The sequence below is a fragment of the Gadus morhua genome, chromosome 14 (genome assembly GCF_902167405.1).
Source record: "Gadus morhua chromosome 14, gadMor3.0, whole genome shotgun sequence".
NCBI lineage: Eukaryota > Metazoa > Chordata > Actinopteri > Gadiformes > Gadidae > Gadus > Gadus morhua.
In genome coordinates this window covers 4,743,809-4,763,273 of record NC_044061.1, presented here as the reverse complement: position 1 = coordinate 4,763,273, position 19,465 = coordinate 4,743,809, and the positions used below count along the sequence as shown (strand labels likewise).

The 19,465-nt window shown below is 43.8% G+C and overlaps 1 long non-coding RNA gene across 1 annotated transcript; it reads right to left on the bottom strand.

The window, feature by feature from the left end:
• On the bottom strand, positions 1-379 carry LOC115558558 (uncharacterized). The gene is made up of 2 exons (XR_003979347.1): positions 245-379; positions 1-147 (listed from the first exon to the last, which is right to left on the bottom strand). It is a non-coding gene; the product is annotated as an uncharacterized LOC115558558 (long non-coding RNA).
• Positions 380-19,465: the final 19,086 nt, after the last annotated feature.

Genomic DNA, 19,465 nt, shown 5'->3' with positions numbered 1-19,465 from the left:
AAGTTAAAATCTACACTAATCTGTTTCCACCTCACCTGTTGTTTCAGCAACATTTTGTCTGCTGTCCTCCTGGCCTATATTAATCACTATCTCTCCTGAACAGCCCAGCCCCTGAGAAGCACTGGGTTGTTCAGCACTGTTTGATGCCTAGGAACATTCGAAATAAGTTTATTATATATTTAATAAAAATGGACTAGCCACAGCCATTTGACTGTTCAACTTAATTTCAGACTAAGCTAACTACCTCCTCAAGCTGCTCCGTCTCGTCTGGACGAGGCCTTTTTTGGTGCAGAAAGAACTTTTCAATACTCATCTGGATTAAAGCAACAAACATTCAGAGTCAGAATAAAATAATATTAAGAACAGAATGTAATAAATGTTTTCTATTCTAATGCCGCTTTTCCACTGCATGGTACCAGCTCGACACGACTCGACTCGACTCGACTCAGCTCGCCTTTTTTGCGTTTCCACCGCGAAAACATGGTATCTGGTACCTGAAGTGGCTGCTTTTTCTAGTACCGCCTCGCTCTAGGTTCCAAGCGGCTGAGCCGATGCTAAAAGGTGACGTCGGCAGACGGCCGGCCACTGATTGGCCAGAGTGTGACGAAGTCACGAGAGCGACATGGCAACCATGCTGGTAACAGCCATAGCAGCGCCGCAGCCAACATATTCCACTTCTTCAACATGCCAGCTAATAATACGAACACGAATACCATCGCATCGATGTTCTCCATTGTTGTTACGTGGGTTCTGTCCATGTGTGGGTTACGTAGGTGTTGTTTGCGTCGCGTACAAAAATACGTCACAGCCCTTTCGCGCAGCCGACCCCGCCCACGTCCCGGAGGTACTATTTGCGGTGGAAAAGGACCCGCGCTGCTACCGTGTCGAGTCGTGTCGAGTCGTGTCGTGTCGAGTCGAGCTACATGTGCGGTGGAAAAGCGGCATAAGTTAAACCCCAAACTAATCGGAATAAAGTGTTTATAGCGGACTACACCACCTCTTCTATTCCGCATAGCATTCTATTCCGAACCGATTGAGTAGGCCTGTATATATGATACTTTTCTATTCCGATTGAGCTGTTCTTCCACATCTATGCGGATCAGATGTGTAAACGCGGAGTTACATGCACACTCACTGACGGCTGATTCGCCCGCTCCTCCTGTCCACGCGCAATGCTTGAGGTATTTGAGAAAAATATATTTGGCACAGAGAAGACGGTCTGCGACCTTTGCAGTTTACCAAAGGTTAGTATGATATACTGTGGTCTAACACACCTTCCCAATTTTTTTTTTAACTCAGAAAAGGTAATATTAGCTTTATGAACTCAACGTTATTGATATTGAACATCCCGCACCCGTCATCATAGACGTCGTTGGTAACGCAGCGAACACTGCGATTAAGATGAAATGCGGTTATAGTTTAGATAGGCCTATACGGTGCCCATATCAATTATGCCGCTTTTCCACCGCACATGTAGCTCGACTCGACACGACACGACTCGACACGACTCGACACGGTAGCAGCGCGGGTCCTTTTCCACCGCAAATAGTACCTCCGGGACGTGGGCGGGGTCGGCTGCGCGAAAGGGCTGTGACGTATTTTTGTACGCGACGCAAACAACACCTACGTAACCCACACATGGACAGAACCCACGTAACAACAATGGAGAACATCGATGCGATGGTATTCGTGTTCGTATTATTAGCTGGCATGTTGAAGAAGTGGAATATGTTGGCTGCGGCGCTGCTATGGCTGTTACCAGCATGGTTGCCATGTCGCTCTCGTGACTTCGTCACACTCTGGCCAATCAGTGGCCGGCCGTCTGCCGACGTCACCTTTTAGCATCGGCTCAGCCGCTTGGAACCTAGAGCGAGGCGGTACTAGAAAAAGCAGCCACTTCAGGTACCAGATACCATGTTTTCGCGGTGGAAACGCAAAAAAGGCGAGCTGAGTCGAGTCGAGTCGAGTCGTGTCGAGCTGGTACCATGCAGTGGAAAAGCGGCATTAGAGCAGCCGCAGACGCAATTGGTCCACTCCGTCTGTACTTTAATGCACACCTAACTTTACCGCTGTCAAGGAAAGTGGATTTATTGCCTGATTCACGTCTTTGTTATTATCACTCCGTAGTAGTTACAGTAGTCCGGTAACTTATCAACCCCAGCGTGTCCGGTTGCTAAGCGACGGGTGACATCGGTGGGTTCATGTGTTAGCGTATCGTCGCTCTCGCTCCGTGTGTGTGTGTGTGTGTGTGTGTGTGTGTGTGTGTGTGTGTGTGTGTGTGTGTGTGTGTGTGTGTGTGTGTGTGTGTGTGTGTGTGTGTGTACGAGAATGACAGGGAGAACGAGTGCTATGTGGAGATGAATGGACGGAACGATTTTTAGATTTCCAAATCGCGTTATTAAAAAAATAAATAAAAAAAAGACCAAATCAATTCGTGGCGCTCGATGTTGATTCTGTGGCGCCGCGCCACACAATGGTCTATGTATGGGAAACACTGGGACTCATTCGCACGGACACTAACCCCATGGATAGGTCTTTAGCATACTGGTGGATCCAGCTACCCAATACTGGTTTGTGTTTCAGCTTAATGGCAAACAATATACGTGGTCTACTCTAGGCCAAAAGGGGGTTGGGAATCATGGGTCGTTTTCCCGGCAGCGCTGCAGACAATTTGGCTTACTTAGACCTCCCAGGGTACAGTTACATTGATCCAACAAGACGACGAACCCCTGCGGTGTATTCCTGACTCCATTATGTGTGAAAAGGACACTCTGCTGTTATTAGTGTTCAGCCAGGCAGGGCCTCAAGGCCAGCTTAGCCAAACAACAGTTTGTACCACAGATGGTGGATTTCCTGGGCCACATCGTCGCACCACAGGGCAGGTCCCTCAGAGAGGCCCAGAGAGAGGCCATCCAAAGCACGCCAAAGTAGGGGCTTATTGGGAACGAAGGGCTGCTGTAGACAGTGGAAAGTCAATCATGCAAATGTAGTACCGCCACTCCGAGACATCCCACACAGCCATGGCCTGTCCCCGAGTGACTCCGTGACGTGGACAACAGCGGCGTACGCTGCATGCAAATCCCCGTATGGCCCTTATATGCACACTCGTTCACACAGAATGCAAAGGAGCCCAGTGGTTACGTAACATCAGTGCTATTAAAGGAGCACAGGGCCAAGATGGGCCCATTTCCGGATTTCTAATCCAAATATGATCCAGCGGCAGGAGGTGTACCACACAAGGCAGCGGCAGATACCGTCAATAGGGGGCGAGTCGATAACACGCCGTTAGCTTTGCTTGTAACAAATGAGGTTTCATCTATTCTGCTAACACAAAACACATTACAGCTCAACACATCATGATTATTGGCATGGCAAGTGTCGCTTGCCATGGATAAAATTACTTGACAGAGGTGGACAGTGTTGAGAGAAAGAAAGAAAGAAAGAAAGAAAGAAAGAAAGAAAGAAAGAAAGAAAGAAAGAAAGAAAGAAAGAAAGAAAGAAAGAAAGAAAGAAAGAAAGAAAGAAAGAAAGAAAGAAAGAAAGAAAGAAAGAAAGAACGAACGAACGAACGAACGAACGAACGAACGAACGAACGAACGAAAGAAAGAACATTCTCACTAATGGGGAAACATTAGCAGATCCTTGTTATTATGTTATTCCTAAAAAAATAACAGATATTGGATAGCCTGTGATAACCAACTATTGTATGGCCCGTTATAGGATATGATAGCCTACACGTGTCTGTTCGAAAAAACTTGATGTATCTACCAAAGAAAACCTAAGTGCATCCTGTTGAGGATTGTATTAATCGCCAGACAGTAAATATGTTTCACCTTCATCCTGTTATTAATCCGCCTCCCTGCGAAACATCGGTCTCCATCCCTCCACTACTCTCGAAGAGTTGATCGAACTATTGCTCTGTATTCACCTTCACCCTGTCCTCGTCCTCCTCCCTGCCAGACCTCTGTCTCTAACCCCAAAGGGCCCTTCCCTTGTCTCACAGACCAACAGGTACGGGGCCCATCTTGCCCTGGTATAAGACCCTGCCAAATCTTCAGCCTACAGAGGGGTGTAAGAGGTTTGTGATTGGCTCGATTTGAATAACGGCAACCCAATAGGAATCTGTTTTGTTAATCTTAACAGGTAAACAATGGAGGTAACTGAAAGCCCCCTCCTTGACACATGCTTTTGTTTGTTTTTTGATGAATTAAGGAGAACAATGAGAAGGGCAGAATTGAATAAACCATGGAAGGCCCTGGCAGTTGTTTTTGGAATCCTGCTGAGCCCACAAATAAAGGAGTGAACATTGCATCTTCGCTCTATGGTCTATTGCGGACATCGGACTGGAAACTTGCAACGTGATTTGATCATACTTAAATAAATACTTAATACTACTATACATACTTAATGTCTCAAATCTGCCCTTTTAGGACTAATCTGTCTTAGATCCATGCCAGTCCGATTAGAATCGAAGGGAATAAACCCCATGGTATGTAAATCTTTTTCAATCCCTGGCTTTTGGGATTAGGGCAGTTAACCTGTCTGTATGACACAGGCCAGGGCCCAAGGGTCAAAGGGCTGAATGGGAGAAAGCATTGACCAGCAGTGATACACACAAGGATTTTCCAATTATTATATAGGTTCTTGTGCCAAATATCTTGCGTCTTGTGCGTCACCAATTACATAGGGAGAGAACAGAAAGACTCACCCACTAATTACCCACCAACATCACCATCTGATGATGATTTTGTATAGTAAACCCCATGTGAGGGAGATACATTTTGTTTAGTACTGGTAGACATGTTCCTTGTCCCATCTAAATTGACATGAGATATTTCACACCAAGGCTAAGATACCCTCACCATTCTAAGGTAGCGGTAATAAAGTGTACTTTAAGTCGATGCTAAAGATACTTCAACCATACAATCAAACTAACTGCAATAACATGTTTTTTTCAAATACACTGTGTTGAAAAACTTTAAAAGTCTGATGTGTAAAAGTAGGGTTGCCACTAGCTGAGGTGTTTCCTATTGTAGCCAACTGACAACACAGCAATTCATATTTTCATGAGATTACACACCAATTAAAACATAGCTATGAATATTATATTCCACTTCTGCCAAGCCCGTTCAACCAGATGGTAGTTAATTATACACACTGGAAATGTTAGTGTACAGTGAGTGAAACATTAAATGTGTCTAAATTCAACCTACTTTTCCGTATTGCACTTTCAGAGTACAATTTCAAAAATAACTTCAAATAAATTCTGTTTCATCTGGGACTATGACCAAGCCATTGCGATTGAGTATCAATGAAACCGTAATAGAAAATTGTCGGAACAGATTTGATGTAAATGTTTTAAAATTATAAATGCAAAAAAGATGAACTATTCAAATCTCAGTGAGCCTGACGAGAAGAACATGTTGATCAAACGACCTTCCTACCTCTTATTTACATCTCGGCTCAGGTCGGGAAAGTAGCCGAACATGGACACAGGTACTTCCAAATGGATCTAATCATCTACGACAGCATTGGGAATTCATATCAACTTTCCTTATAACACGCTGCTACACAATGATTGTAAAAAAAGTACAAAAGAGTTGTAGGGGATGAGACGCCCCAATCAGTCCTACAACTCTGAGGTTGCAACATGGTGGCCTCCTTGGCAGAGGAAACACCCCCCATGGAGATATAAAGCGCTAAAACTAAGGCAACGAGATGACAGCAATTCTTATTCTCATCGGATTATACACCAATTAAAGCGTACCTATGCATGTTATACTCCATTTCTGTCAAGTCTGTTCAACTCGATGCCACTCAATTCTCACAAACTGGGCCTTGTATAGTTAGTACACTTAAAGATATGTCGTTACACTTTCAAAAAGTATACTTCAGATATACTTATTTTTCACCTGGGACTATGACCAACCCATTGCGATTGAGGATCATAGATACCCTAATAGAAGCATTGTCTGAAAAAAAACCCAATTCCTAATGTAAAAATAAATGAACTATTCAAATCTTGGTGAGCCTGACGAGACGGACATGTTGATCAAACGACCATCCACCTCCTATTTAAATATCTGCTCAGGTAGGGACAGTAGCCGAATGTGGACGTAGGTACTTCCAAATGGATGTCATCATCTACGACAGCATTGAGCATTCATATCAACATGGCTTATTACACACTCCTACCAAGGGCGTTATTTTGCATAGGGACGGAGGGACATGTCCCGACAAACTTTGGGAAAAAAAAGGATTGTCCCTACCAATACTTTGATTTATTATTTAATATAAGGGAAAGATATACATAATGCATTTAATTTTATTATTTTTTAAACTTTTGCCGCCGTGAAGGCACGCCGATTTTGCGCGCGGCGAGAAGATCCCTCGGTTCTTATACCTTGCGCGATGGCCACGTGCACGATACATATTATCGTGAACCTCTGGAGCACGTGCGCAGAGGAGCCGACCTCTCATCGCCGGTAGTAAGCCCGGAGCACCGGGAGGGAAGTTGTCTTGCACTGGGAGAGAGTTTGGCACCGTGCCGGTGGGGACGGTGCCCGTCTGAACTTCTGACCTGCCTCCGCGTCATTGGCTTCACAAGTTCCTCACTTCTACCCACCTGCCCTTTTTTTGCAGTGGACTATTTTAAATGTGAATAAGTGCGCATGTCAATCTAGATTTTATTTTAATAAAGTATTTATTATTCAGCATGATGCAGTCTACGTAGTGATTTGGGGTTAGGTCTGTGAAGTGTCCCTACCAAAGCTGAGACCAAACTTGGCTCCTACACAAGGATTCTAAAAATAAAAATACATACACTAAAGAGTTGTGAATGAATGTTATACTCCATTTCTGTCAAGTCCAGTGAACTCGATGCCACTCAATTCTCACAAACTGGGCGTTGTGTAGTAAGCATACTGAAAGATATGTCAATTCAACATCCTTTTCAGAATAACACTTTTTTAATAGAAGATTGTCTGAACATATCTGTTTTAAAATTATAAATGCAAAAATAAATGAACTATTTAAATCAGCTAGCCTGACGAGAAGGATATGTTGATCAGACGACCACCTCTTATTTACATGCTTTCCCAGGTGGTGACATGTCCGACGTGGTGATTGTCCCCCATCTGTGTTCTCATTGGTCCGCTGGACGGAAGTGGTGTCAGTTGGTGCGCTGATTGGTCCGCGGATAACATCTTAAACCTCATCTGCCACGACGCGGGGAACACAAGCATCAGACTTCTGCTGTCACGGAGCACAACCTACTCATCTCACCCTGGGTGAGTACTGCTCTAGGTACCGTATGTAATGTTGTAACACTAATTACTGTGTGAAAGTCTTGTACACCTGTTCTTTCTGTCCGTTGCAGACATGGATTCATACCTGCGCCGTGTCTTCATCCTGGTCCTTCTCACTCCTTTAATGCACCTGGTGTCTTCTGACCTAAGAGGGTCACACTGCTACATCAAAGAATCTAAAAACTGGAGAGAGGCCGATCAACACTGCAGAACACACTACAGCGGCCTTCTCACTGTCAGGGATGCGGAACATGAGGCCACCCATAGTGGCGACGGCTGGGTTGGTCTCCGACGAACTGATGGCGTTTGGACGTGGGCCGGAGGGCAGCCGCTTGGTGTCCTTCACTGGGAAGGGGGTGAGCAAAACATGCAAAGAAACATTTTAACTAGTATTACATGAAAGGGTAGGGTTAGACTTTGGCAGATGGGCATGTCTATCATTCTGGAGAATGACAGACTGCTCAGTTGGAGCCATTTGAATGGAATGGATAATGAATGAATAAATATTGCATTTATTTTCTGACATCTACCGGTCTGACACAGACGATTTTAGTCCCAGTCAATCCTTGGTGTTTTAATTAAGCCTTGTTTTGGTGTACAGAAGACGAACCAAAGGATGATAAGCATTGTGCACAGTGGAAATCAGGCGGCTTGATATCAGAGGACTGTTCGAACGGCAAAAACTTCTACTGTGCCGACCAGAATCTGGTTCTGATCAGTGAGGAGAAGACCTGGGAAGAGGCCCTTCAACACTGCAGGGATCTGCCATTGAGCTGCGGTATGTGCCACGACCTGGCCACCTTGGAGACGCACGACGATCACGTCTTTGCGAAGGGAGAAGCCAAGACGGCTGCAACCGACGAGGTAGGCAGTCAGTCTGTCTGAGCTGCTCTGTCTGTTGCTGACAGTGAGCAGGCTCCACGTCATTCGGAGTTCGAAATCATATGCATCCATCGCAAATAACAACTCCTTTAAAGTGAGTTATTTTGATTGTTTTGGTCAAAACCAAATTCCCTTCACTTCCTCTGAAAATAAAAATACAATCAAGTCAGTTAGGTCTTAGTCTACTTGATGAAGCGACTCAATACAAAATTGAGTCCAGAAAAATGTAATTCATCCCTCCATTATCCTGTTTTACTTCAAAGTTAAAGTCAATTACAGTCAAATTAAGCATTGACAAGCTGTGTTTAAGAAACATTCCAGTGAAACTGCAGTGGTTAAGTAACACCCTTGTCAGTGTTGTCATTTTCAATTTGGTACAAAAGAAAATCAGAATAAACGCTAGTTGAGATGTCAGAAACTGCTAGTTGAGATGTCAGCCTAATACAAGACAACCAATCATTTTGGACTACATTGGACTCCTATCCAGATATTGCCCATATGATATGATACTTTAGGCAGCCAAACCATACTACCAGCAATGCACCTGCCGAAAAACTAAATAGAATATATGATTGTTAACAAAGGATCCTAAAAAACAGACCCTTTTAACGGTTAACCTGTTTAGTAACCCTGTTTAAGTGTTGGTGGTCTCACCTCCCCAGGTGTGTTTAAGGGGTGGTGGCGCTCTTGTCTCTCCAGGTGTGTTTAAGTGGTGGTGGTCTGGTCTCTCCAGATGTGTTTAAGTGATGGTGCTCTGGTCTCTCCAGGTGTGTTTAAGTGGTGGTGGTCTGGTCTCTCCAGGTGTGTTTAACTGATGGTGCTCTTGTCTCCCCAGGTGTGGACGGGTCTGCGTTACCTGCGTAGCCGGTGGTTCTGGGTGGGGGACGGGGATAAGGCGTTCCGCCAGGAACTGCCCGCCTGTCCAGACCAGAACAACTTCTGCGGCGCCATGTCTGGGAGCTCCCTGGACGTGCAGACAAGAAATTGCATAGAGAAGAAGAACTTCTTCTGCCAGAGGAGACAATGTCCAGTTTAAGCGGTGGAGGATCTGGCTAAATTAGTAAACTGGTACAATCCCAAATTAATCCCCGGGATAATCAAAATTTACACAGAATAATGTCTGAAATAAACACAGTAGAGACGTTCTCACCTCTTCACCTGCAACCTTTATTTGTTGTTCTTGATATTCATCTGTCATTTTGTCGTCGTATGTAATCCTCTACGACGGCATCGAGTAGCCAAGTGTCGAGTGAGGAGGTTCTTTGATTGATTTATGAATTGTATTTAGTTCCTTCGTAGTAAATGTAAAACTATCGGTCACAGTTTATGAGTAAAGATCATTTTACATTGGACGCGATTGTTTGTTGCATTGCTGAAGTTTTGGTTTTGTTTACGAACTTTCTCCGAAAGAGTGAAAGCTTACATTTAGTTATGACCAGGAAATCAACATAAAAAATGACTGTTTCCAAAACATGGATGAACTCAAGAATCCACAACAATTTATCCTAATCCCCCTCAGCCGCAAACTTAACGGTCTGTGCAGCGGTATGTCTCTGTCCAAGAGAGGGTTAAGCTTCCCAGACACTTATATAGTGCAACGCCTGTGTGTGTGTGTGTGTGTGTGTGTGTGTGTGTGTGTGTGTGTGTGTGTGTGTGTGTGTGTGTGTGTGTGTGTGTGTGTGTGTGTGTGTGTGTCTGTGTGTGTGTGTGTGTATACGTGTGTGTGTGTGTGAAGATTTTCTGAGCTCCTGGAAAGAGGTCCATTTTGATGTCCACGTCCGAGAGGGGTTAGCTCGCTGGATGGGTAGTATAACCTCACGTCGTGTGGGCCCATTTTCATATCAAAATATCTTATTACAACCCCCCTCCACAACGACACCAAAACAACAAAAATACACAAATAGGTTGTAGCCATGGGGATGCCACACCCCTCGCCCTCCTAAAACTGTGAGGTTGCAACATGGCAGCCTCCTTGGCAGCGGACGCGCCCCCCATGTACGTATAAAGGGCTAAAACTAAGGCTACGAGTTCACAGCAATTCCTGTTTTATTGTATTTTACAATAATTAAAGTAGACCTATGAATGTTATACTCCATTTCTGTCAAGTCTGTTCAACTCGATGCCACTCAATTCTCACCCACCTGACCTTGTGTAGTTAGTACACTTAAAGTTGTCAATTTAACACTCTTTTCAGAATTAGCAAAGAGTAAACTTGAAAAAATTATACTTTAGATGTAAAAATAATTCACCTGGGACTACGACCAACTCATTGCGATTGAGGATCAAGGATACCGTAATAGAAGATTGTCGGAAAAGATTTGATGTAAATGTAATAAAATTACCATACATTCAAATCCTGGTGAGCCTGATGAGAAGGATATGTTGATCAGACGACCATCCACCTCGTATTTACATGCTTACTCAGGTGGGGACATTTACAACATAGTTTTTGTTACCTATCTGTGTTCTTGTGGTCCACTGGACGGGGTGGTGTCAGGTGGTGCACTAATGGGTGTGTGGAAAACATCTTAAATCTAATCTGCAGTGGGAAACACAAGCATTAGCACCTCTGCTGTACCAGAGAACAACCTAATCATCACACCGTGGGTGAGTACTGCTTTAGGTCTGATGAAGTAATACTGCTTTAGTACTAATGTAGTAATACTGCTTTAGTACTAATGTAGAAAATACTGCTAACGTAGTAATACTGCTTTAGTATGTATGAACTAAAACTGCTTTCTCCATCCTGGGTGCGTACTGCTTGTACTTATACTGTTTCCTAACCCTTGATGAGTACTGCTTTAGTACTTATGTAGTAATACTGCTTTAGTACTAAAGTAGTAATACTGCTTTAGTAAGTTTGTACTAATACTGCTTCCTTCATCCTCGGGGAGAACTGCTTTAGTACTTATATATTAATACTTCATCCTTCGCCATGGGTGAGTAATATACTACTAATGTAGCAAAACTGCTTAACTGCTTAGAACACACCTCAGCGGCCTGCTCACCGTCAGGGATGCGGAACATGAGGCCACGCTTAGTGGCGACGGCTGGGTTGGTCTCCGACGAACTGATGGCGTTTGGACGTGGGCCGGAGGGCAGCCGCTTGGTGTCCTTCGCTAGGAAAGGGGTGAGCAAAACATGCAAAGAAACATTTTAACTGGAGTATTACATCAAAGGGTAGTGATATGGAAGTATTGCATTTATTATCTTTTTAGTCCTAGTCAATCCACAGTGTTAATTAAGCCTTGTTTTGGTGTACAGACGACGAACCGAAGGTTGATAAGCATTGTGCAAAGTGGAAATCAGACGGCTTTAAATCTGAGGATTGTGACAAGGACAAAAAGTTCTTCTGTGCCGACAACAATCTGGTTCTGATCAGTGAGGAGAAGACCTGGGAAGAGGCCCTGCAACACTGCAGGGATCTGCCATTGAGCCGGGGTATATGCCACGACCTTGCCACCTTGGAGACGCACGACGACCACGTCTTTGCGAAGGGAGAAGCAGAGAAGGCTGCAACCGACGAGGTAGGCAGTCAGTCTGTCTGAGCTGCTCTGTCTGTTGCTGACAGTGCGCAGGCTCCACGTCAGGCAATTTAAAACATAGCTCGAATCATATGCATCCATCGCACCAAACAACGCCTTTAAATTGAGTCATTTCGATTGTTTTTTTGTCTAAACAAAATCCCCTCAACCCCAAGCATTATCAAGTAGGTGTACTTGATTTAGCTACTCAATAAAATACAGAAAATTGTAATTACATCCCCCCAATATCCTGTTTAACTTGAAAGGCGTTAAATTTGTTGCCAAATTAAGCATTTACAAGCTGTGTATTTAAGTGGTGAAGGTCTGGTCTCCCCAGGTGTGTTTAAGGGGTGGTGGTGCTCTTGTCTCTCCAGATGTCTTTAAGGGGTGGTGGTCTGGTCTCTCCAGGTGTGTTTAACTGATGGTGCTCTTGTCTCCCCAGGTGTGGGCGGGTCTGCGTTACCCGAGTAGCAGGTGGTTCTGGGTGGGGGACGTGGATAAGGCGATCCACCACGCACTGCCTGCCTGTCCAGACCAGAACAACTTCTGCGGCGCCATGTCTGGGAGCTCCCTGGACGTGCAGACCAGAAATTGCACAGAGAAGAAGAAGAACTTATTTTGCCAGAGGCGAGCGTGTGATTACAGCGGTTGAGGGTCTGGCTCAATTAGTAATAATAAGAAGAATACGTTTATTTTATATAGCGCATTTCTCATACTCAAGGTTGCTTCAGTGTCATGTAGTAAACTGGTAAAATCCCAAAGTAATCCCCAGGATATTCAATATGTACAAAGAATAGAGACGCAGTAGAGACGTTCTCACCTCTTCACCTGCAACCTTTCTTTGTTGTTCTTGATGTTCATCTGTCATTTTGTCGTTGTATGTAATCCTCCACGATGGCATCAAGTAGCCAAGTGTCGAGTGAGGAGGTTCTTCGATCGATTTATGAATTGTATTTTGTTAATTCGTCAGTAAATGTAAAACTATCGGTCACAACTTATGAGTAAAGGTCATTTTACATTGGACGCGATTGTTTGTTGCATTGCTACAGTTTTGGTTTTGTTTACTAACTTTCTCCAAAAGAGTGAGAGCTTACATTTAGTTATGACCAGGAAATCAACTTAAAAAATGACTGTTTCCAAAACAATGATGAACTCAAGAATCAACACCAATTTATCCTAATCCCCCTCAGCCGCAAACTACCATTCGGTACGCTATTTAACCGTCTGTGCAGCGGTATGTCCCCGTCCAAGAGAGGGTTAAGCTTCTCGGACACTTGTAGTACAACGCCTGTGTGTGTGTGTGTGTGTGTGTGTGTGTGTGTGTGTGTGTGTGTGTGTGTGTGTGTGTGTGTGTGTGTGTGTGTGTGTGTGTGTGTGTGTGTGTGTGTGTGTGTGTGTGAAGATTTTCTGAGCTCTTGGAAAGAGGTCCATTTTGATGTCCACGTCCGAGAGGGGTTAGCTCGCTGGATGGGTAGTATAACCTCACGTTGTGTGGCCGCATTTCCATATCAAAATATCTTATCACAACCCTCCTCCACAACGACGCCAAAACAACAAAAATATACAAATAGGTTGTAGCCATGGGGATGCCACACCCCTCGCCCTCCTAAAACTGTGAGGTTGCAACATGGCAGCCTCCTTGGTAGCGGACGCGCCCCCCATGTACGTATAAAGGGCTAAAACTAAGGCTACCTTTTTTTATTGTATTATACAATAATTAAAGTAGACCTATGAATGTTATACTCCATTTCTGTCAAGTCCGTTCAACTCGATGCCACTAAATTCTCACCCACTTGACCTTGTGTAGTTAGTACACTTAAAGTTGTCAATTTAACATACTTTTCAGAATTAGCTAAGAGTAAACTTTCAAAAATTAGACATTAGATATAAAAATAAGTCACCCGAGACTACGACCAACTCATTGCGATTGAGGATCAAGGATACTGTAATAGAAGAAGATTTGATGCAATAATAATAAATGAACCATTCAAATCTTGGTGAGCCCGGTGAGAAGGATATGTTGATCAGACGACCATCCACTTCTTATTTACATGCTTGCTCAGGTGGTGACATTTCTGACGAGGTGTTTTTCACCTATCTGTGTTCTCATTGGTCCGCTGGACGGGAGTGGTGTCAGTTGGTGCACTAATGGGTGTGTGGAAAACATGTTCAATCTTTTCTGCTGTGGGGAACACAAGCATTAGACCTCTGCTGTACCAGAGCAACACATAATCATCACACCGTGGGTGAGTACTGCTTTAGTACTGATGAAGTAATACTGCTTTAGTACTAATGTAGTAATACTGCTTTAGTACTTATGTATTAATACTGCTTTAGCACTAATGTAGTAATACTGTTTTAGTATGTATGTACTAATACTGCTTTCTCCATCCTGGGCGTGTACTGCTTTAGTACTAATGTAGTTATACTTCCTTCTTCCGGGGAGAGTATTGCTTGTTGAGTACTAGGACAACTGACCAAATTGAATAACGTATCACGAAAGACTTTTCTCCATGAGATGTCTAGCATGCCTAAAATAATCAGATATAAGTAAGATGGTGGCTATTTTGTTATATACCTGTTTGTAAGTGCTTATGCATTGGTGAAATATTCAAACAGAGCTCTGAGAGTGGTCGTCTACAATAGCCTTATATGAGTAGTATTGGGCCAGTCGTATCCGATAGCGATATCAATGTATATGCACATGTCCAACATGTGTACGTACATGTACACATTACTGCGTGTAAGTCAGATACACCTGTTCTTTCTGTCCGTAGAAGACATGGATTCATACCTGCGCCGTGTCTTCATCCTGGTCCTTCTCACTCCTTTAATGCACCTGGTGTCTTCTGACCTAAGAGGGTCACACTGCTACATCAAAGAATCTAAATCATGGATAGAGGCCGATCAATACTGCAGAACACACCTCAGCGGCCTTCTCACTGTCAGGGATGGACATGAGCCCAGTCATAGTGGCGACGGCTGGGTTGGTCTCCGACGAACTGATGGCGTTTGGACGTGGGCCGGAGGGCAGCCGCTTGGTGTCCTTCGCTGGGAAGGGGGTGAGCAAAACATGCAAAGAAACATTTTAACTGGAGTATTACATCAAAGGGTAGTGATATGGAAGTATTGCATTTATTATCTTTTTATTCCCAATCCACGGTGTTAATTAAGCCTTGTTTTGGTTTACAGACAACGAACCAAAGGAAGATAAGGATTGTGCAAAGTGGAAATCAGGCGGCTTGAAATCTGAGGATTGTGACAACGACAAAGATTTCTTCTGTGCCGACAACAATCTGGTTCTGATAAGTGAGGAGAAGACCTGGGAAGAGGCCCTGCAACACTGCAGGGATCTGCCATCGAGCTGGGGTAGGGGCCACGACCTGGCCACCTTGGAGACGCACGACGATCACGTCTTTACGAAGGAAGAAGCAAAGAAGGCTGCAACCGACGAGGTAGGCAGTCAGTCTGTCTGAGCTGCTCTGTCTGTTGCTGACAGTGAGCAGGCTCCACGTCATGCACTTTAACACATAGCTCGAATCATATGCATCCATCGCAACAAAAAACACCTTTAAAAGTCCCATGGCATGCCACCAGGTGTGGTGTGATTAGCCGTTAGAATTACAATTTCGGTATTTTGAACAATGAGCCCCCTTTCTGGTTTGTCAAGGATGAAATAGGGTGGTTAACATAAGGTGACCAGACGTCCCCGATTTCCGGGGACAGTCCCCGTTTTCGGTGATCTGTCCCCGGTCAAAGCTGTCCCCGGAAATGTCCCCGATTTTGACAGTGAATGGGGGAAAAATGCGCGCAGACTCAAACACCAGTTATTACGGTAGTAATTTAACGCAGCACCAGAGAAGACGTCGTATGACGTACAGACGTTATCAGGACGTACGACCAGACGCAGCAGCGTCAACAACAACAATCTAGAGGCGGCAAAAAGGAAAAAGAGAAGATCAGCGGTCTCATAAATGGTATGTTGTGTATGAACTTATTTATTTTGTGTGAATTGGCAGTAGACTTGGCTGTGTGTGTGTGTGTGTGTGTGTGTGTGTGTGTGTGTGTGTGTGTGTGTGTGTGTGTGTGTGTGTGTGTGTGTGTGTGTGTGTGTGTGTGTGTGTGAAGTGGTAACGTTAAAATAAGTATGATTGTTTATCTGAACTGAAGACCTAACGTAACGTTATAAAAGTCAGTGAACGTTAAAATCATGACAATGTTTTCATATCGGTCATTAGTGAAGCTGTAATGTTAACGTTAGCATGAGATTACCAGGTGATGACATTGTATGTGGCTCTGTTTTGGAAGAGGGGGAGGTGGAAGACTGCTTTGGTAGCATATGATTTTCCTGTAGGCATAGGGACCTGAGACTGTTAAAATAATAATAATGATGACATTATTTATTAATAATAAATTAATTAATAATCAGTCAATGGTTGATAGTTGTGTGTGTTAGGCTGCTGTTTTTTTTGTCGGGCTGTGTGGGTAACCAATGACTGTAGTAGTTATAAATGCAGACCATTTGATTAGCTGATGCCCTGAGTCACTGTTTTATGTCAATGTTTTTAGTAAAGGTATAATAAATAAATAAGTAATCAACAGAGTGAAGGAGAGAAGATGAAAAGAGCAGGAGAATAGTATGGAAAGGCAGAAATATAGAACTAAACAACAGAGGGAAGCTAAGGAGAGAAGAAAGAAGGGTGAAGAAAAGAAAAGCATTGAAGGAGAAGAGAACAGACGAGAGTCTTACATCTTTTTATATGTTTTGACTTGGTAATTATTACTAATTACATCTTGATGATATTTACTAGCTACTGGTCTGGCAGCTGTCTTTGCACATGACACTTAACTTTGGAAGAGAGATTTTTTTCTCATGTATTATTCTATATTTGTGTTTTTGACACTGCTGTGCACTACTGATACATGATATTTGTGGGTGCTGATATTTTGATTTATTAACCTTTTGCAGGGGCGCCACCAGGGATGTTGGGCCCCATTAAAAGATATCACACTGGGTCCCACCATCACACACACACAGGCAACGCCAACCATGTGCAGTTTCTGTAACCACACCTCTACCTGTGAAGGCTTCAATTATCTTATTGTCCGATACTAACTTTACAATATGACATTGAGTTGTGATAATATAACACTGTGAAGACATGAAGGAAACATTCTGCATACTGATAGTGTTTGTTTAATTATAAATTTGATTTTCCATTAAAATCCATTAATGATGTTTTTTTATTAACATAACTAATGTCCTAATATTTTTTCAGGGCCCCTGTCAGTCACTGGCCCACAGAATTGTCCTAACTTTTCGCCCACTAATGGCGCCTCTGACCTTTTGTGTAATAAAAGCTGGTTAAAATACATGAAAAAGTACTTGTCCCCATTTTTTATTTCATAATGATAATATGTAAGGATTTTTCACCGCCGCATTGAAAATGTCCCCGATTTTCAGTTCAGAAATCTGGTCACCTTAGGTTAACACCGAAATTTTGAATATTGTTCTCGAGTATTTTGTTAATTTCGAATCGCCCCTACCTGCTTCACAATGGTTGGCTATTGCTGTGTTCTTTTGGAAAAAGTTTACAGGGTCAGGATCGCTTGTAACTAGGGATGCACCGAATTTTCGGCCACCAACATTTTTCGGCCGAATATGGCCCAAAAGCGCATTTTCGGTTTTCGGCTGAAATACTTTTATCACCGAAACAACACGGCGAAGTCAGCAAACGCTTGTCTGGATAAGCGCCAATATGTCTGCGGTGTGGACGTTTTTCAATGTTTCTGAGAAAGACCCACGTATAGCGATTTGCAAAAATTGCAATGCCTTGATTTTAATGAAGTTAGTACACAGTCATAGCCATAAATGCAATTGTACTAGGGTTGCCGCGGTGTGGACATTTTCACACCGAGTAATACACTCGTGTCAACACCGGTATTGCCGAGTATAAACGGTATAAACTTTGAAACTAGATCAACCGCCATCTTCTCCGTCAACTCTCCTCTCACACTCGGTGACAGCATCTGGCAGTGCGCCAATTCTCGGTGGCAGCGTCTTATAACGTTCTATAAATAATAGTATAATATAATTGTATTTATACAACGGGGGACCTAAATCCAGCGATCTGATTGGTTCCCAACTGTTGTATAATGAGCGTATACATAACTGCTATGACGCCCGATCATTTTGTGAAAGTTTGCATATCACTCCGCGCCTGGAAGTAGAAACAGTTACAAAGTAAAACATATGTTGGATGATGGAGAGGGTGTAAATGTTGTTACTCCGGGAGTGAGCAAGGCGATGGAGAGACTAACGAAAGCTTAGGCACACGGCGAGTGAACTGCTCCATAGGATAAATTGCCGGCGAACCGCTCTATCGGAGCCTTCTCTCGGAGGGACTCTAAAGTGTGTTGCATAGCGACCGTCGATGCATAGCGGCAGCCAGGAGGGACTACTTTTTTGTATTCTTTAAAAGAAAACGGCTATTTTGACTTTCTTGGTTTCTTTTTAAATGTAGTGTGTCTATGACTTTCGTTTCGCCATAACAGTAACCGTTGTATAAACGCAATTAGATCACTTCAGTCAGTGGCATGTGCTCATTATACCACTGTGAAGGGGGTCGCAGGCCCTCCGCTGCGCGTCGGGGCCGGACAACGCCCCTTAACAGTGGTATAATGAGCACATACCACAGCCTGGCGTGATCTATTGCTTAAATATAATATCACGGCCAAAAGCTCTGTGCGCCTCCAGATGGCCGTAGCGCGGGGAGCTCTCGTAGGGATTGGGCTTCGTGGGGTTTGTTTACCGGCGTTGCTATGGTTACCCGCTTGCGTGTTCCAACGCTTTATTAGGTAGCCTATCTATTGGGTTTGTATATATTTTTTTTTTTATGAAAATAGGCCTAAAGATGACGGCGAATTATTTCTTATTGCTGGAAAAAATAATACAAAATAACTCTGTGTTGGCCTCAACACTGGTAATACCGTATGGTACTAATAATTGGCATAATAATTTCTTTCGGTGTTTCGGGTTTCAGTTTTCGGCCTTGGTTTCCTCATTTTCGGTTTTCGGTTTTGGCCAAGAATTTTCATTTCGGTGCATCCCTACTTGTAACTCACTTTATTTGGTAAAGGTTCACAATGATATCTATGAAGCAATAGGAGAAGGATTGTATTATGCACGCGTGGAGATACGCTTAGTAGGGCATCTGATGGATGCGTTACCTGGAGCGTTCTGGCCCCCTGGGCTATGAGTTGTGACTTTAACAATGGGCAGGCGTGGACTCCGTTATGTGCTCTGATTGGCTATTCAAGGTGCTGAACTCCCGCCTCCTGGATAGTACCGTATGTGTACTCTGTGCTTATCCCTTGCAGCTATGTGTTGACATTGCAACTTGGTTTGTGGCTTGGTGCTGACCTCATGTGGCTATGTGCGGGAATTCCACGTGTGTTTGTGGCCTTGAGCGTCTGGGTTTCTCAAAGACCTGGGCCGCTCGTATCTCTAGAATTTATACATGAATGAATGGCTTCTTGTATGAGTCGGACGCCTCCCTAGGCTCAGGATCCCACCCTAGGCTCAGGATCCCTCTATAGGCTTAGGATCCCTCCCTAGGATGAGTAAGAAGCCTCTCTAGTCGCCAAGGACATATGCGGCCTGTTGGTAGGAATGTGTGAATTATTTCACACTATGGGCATTCAAAAACACCCCTAAACGTTTGTTTTAAGAAATGTGAAACTCATCGAGTG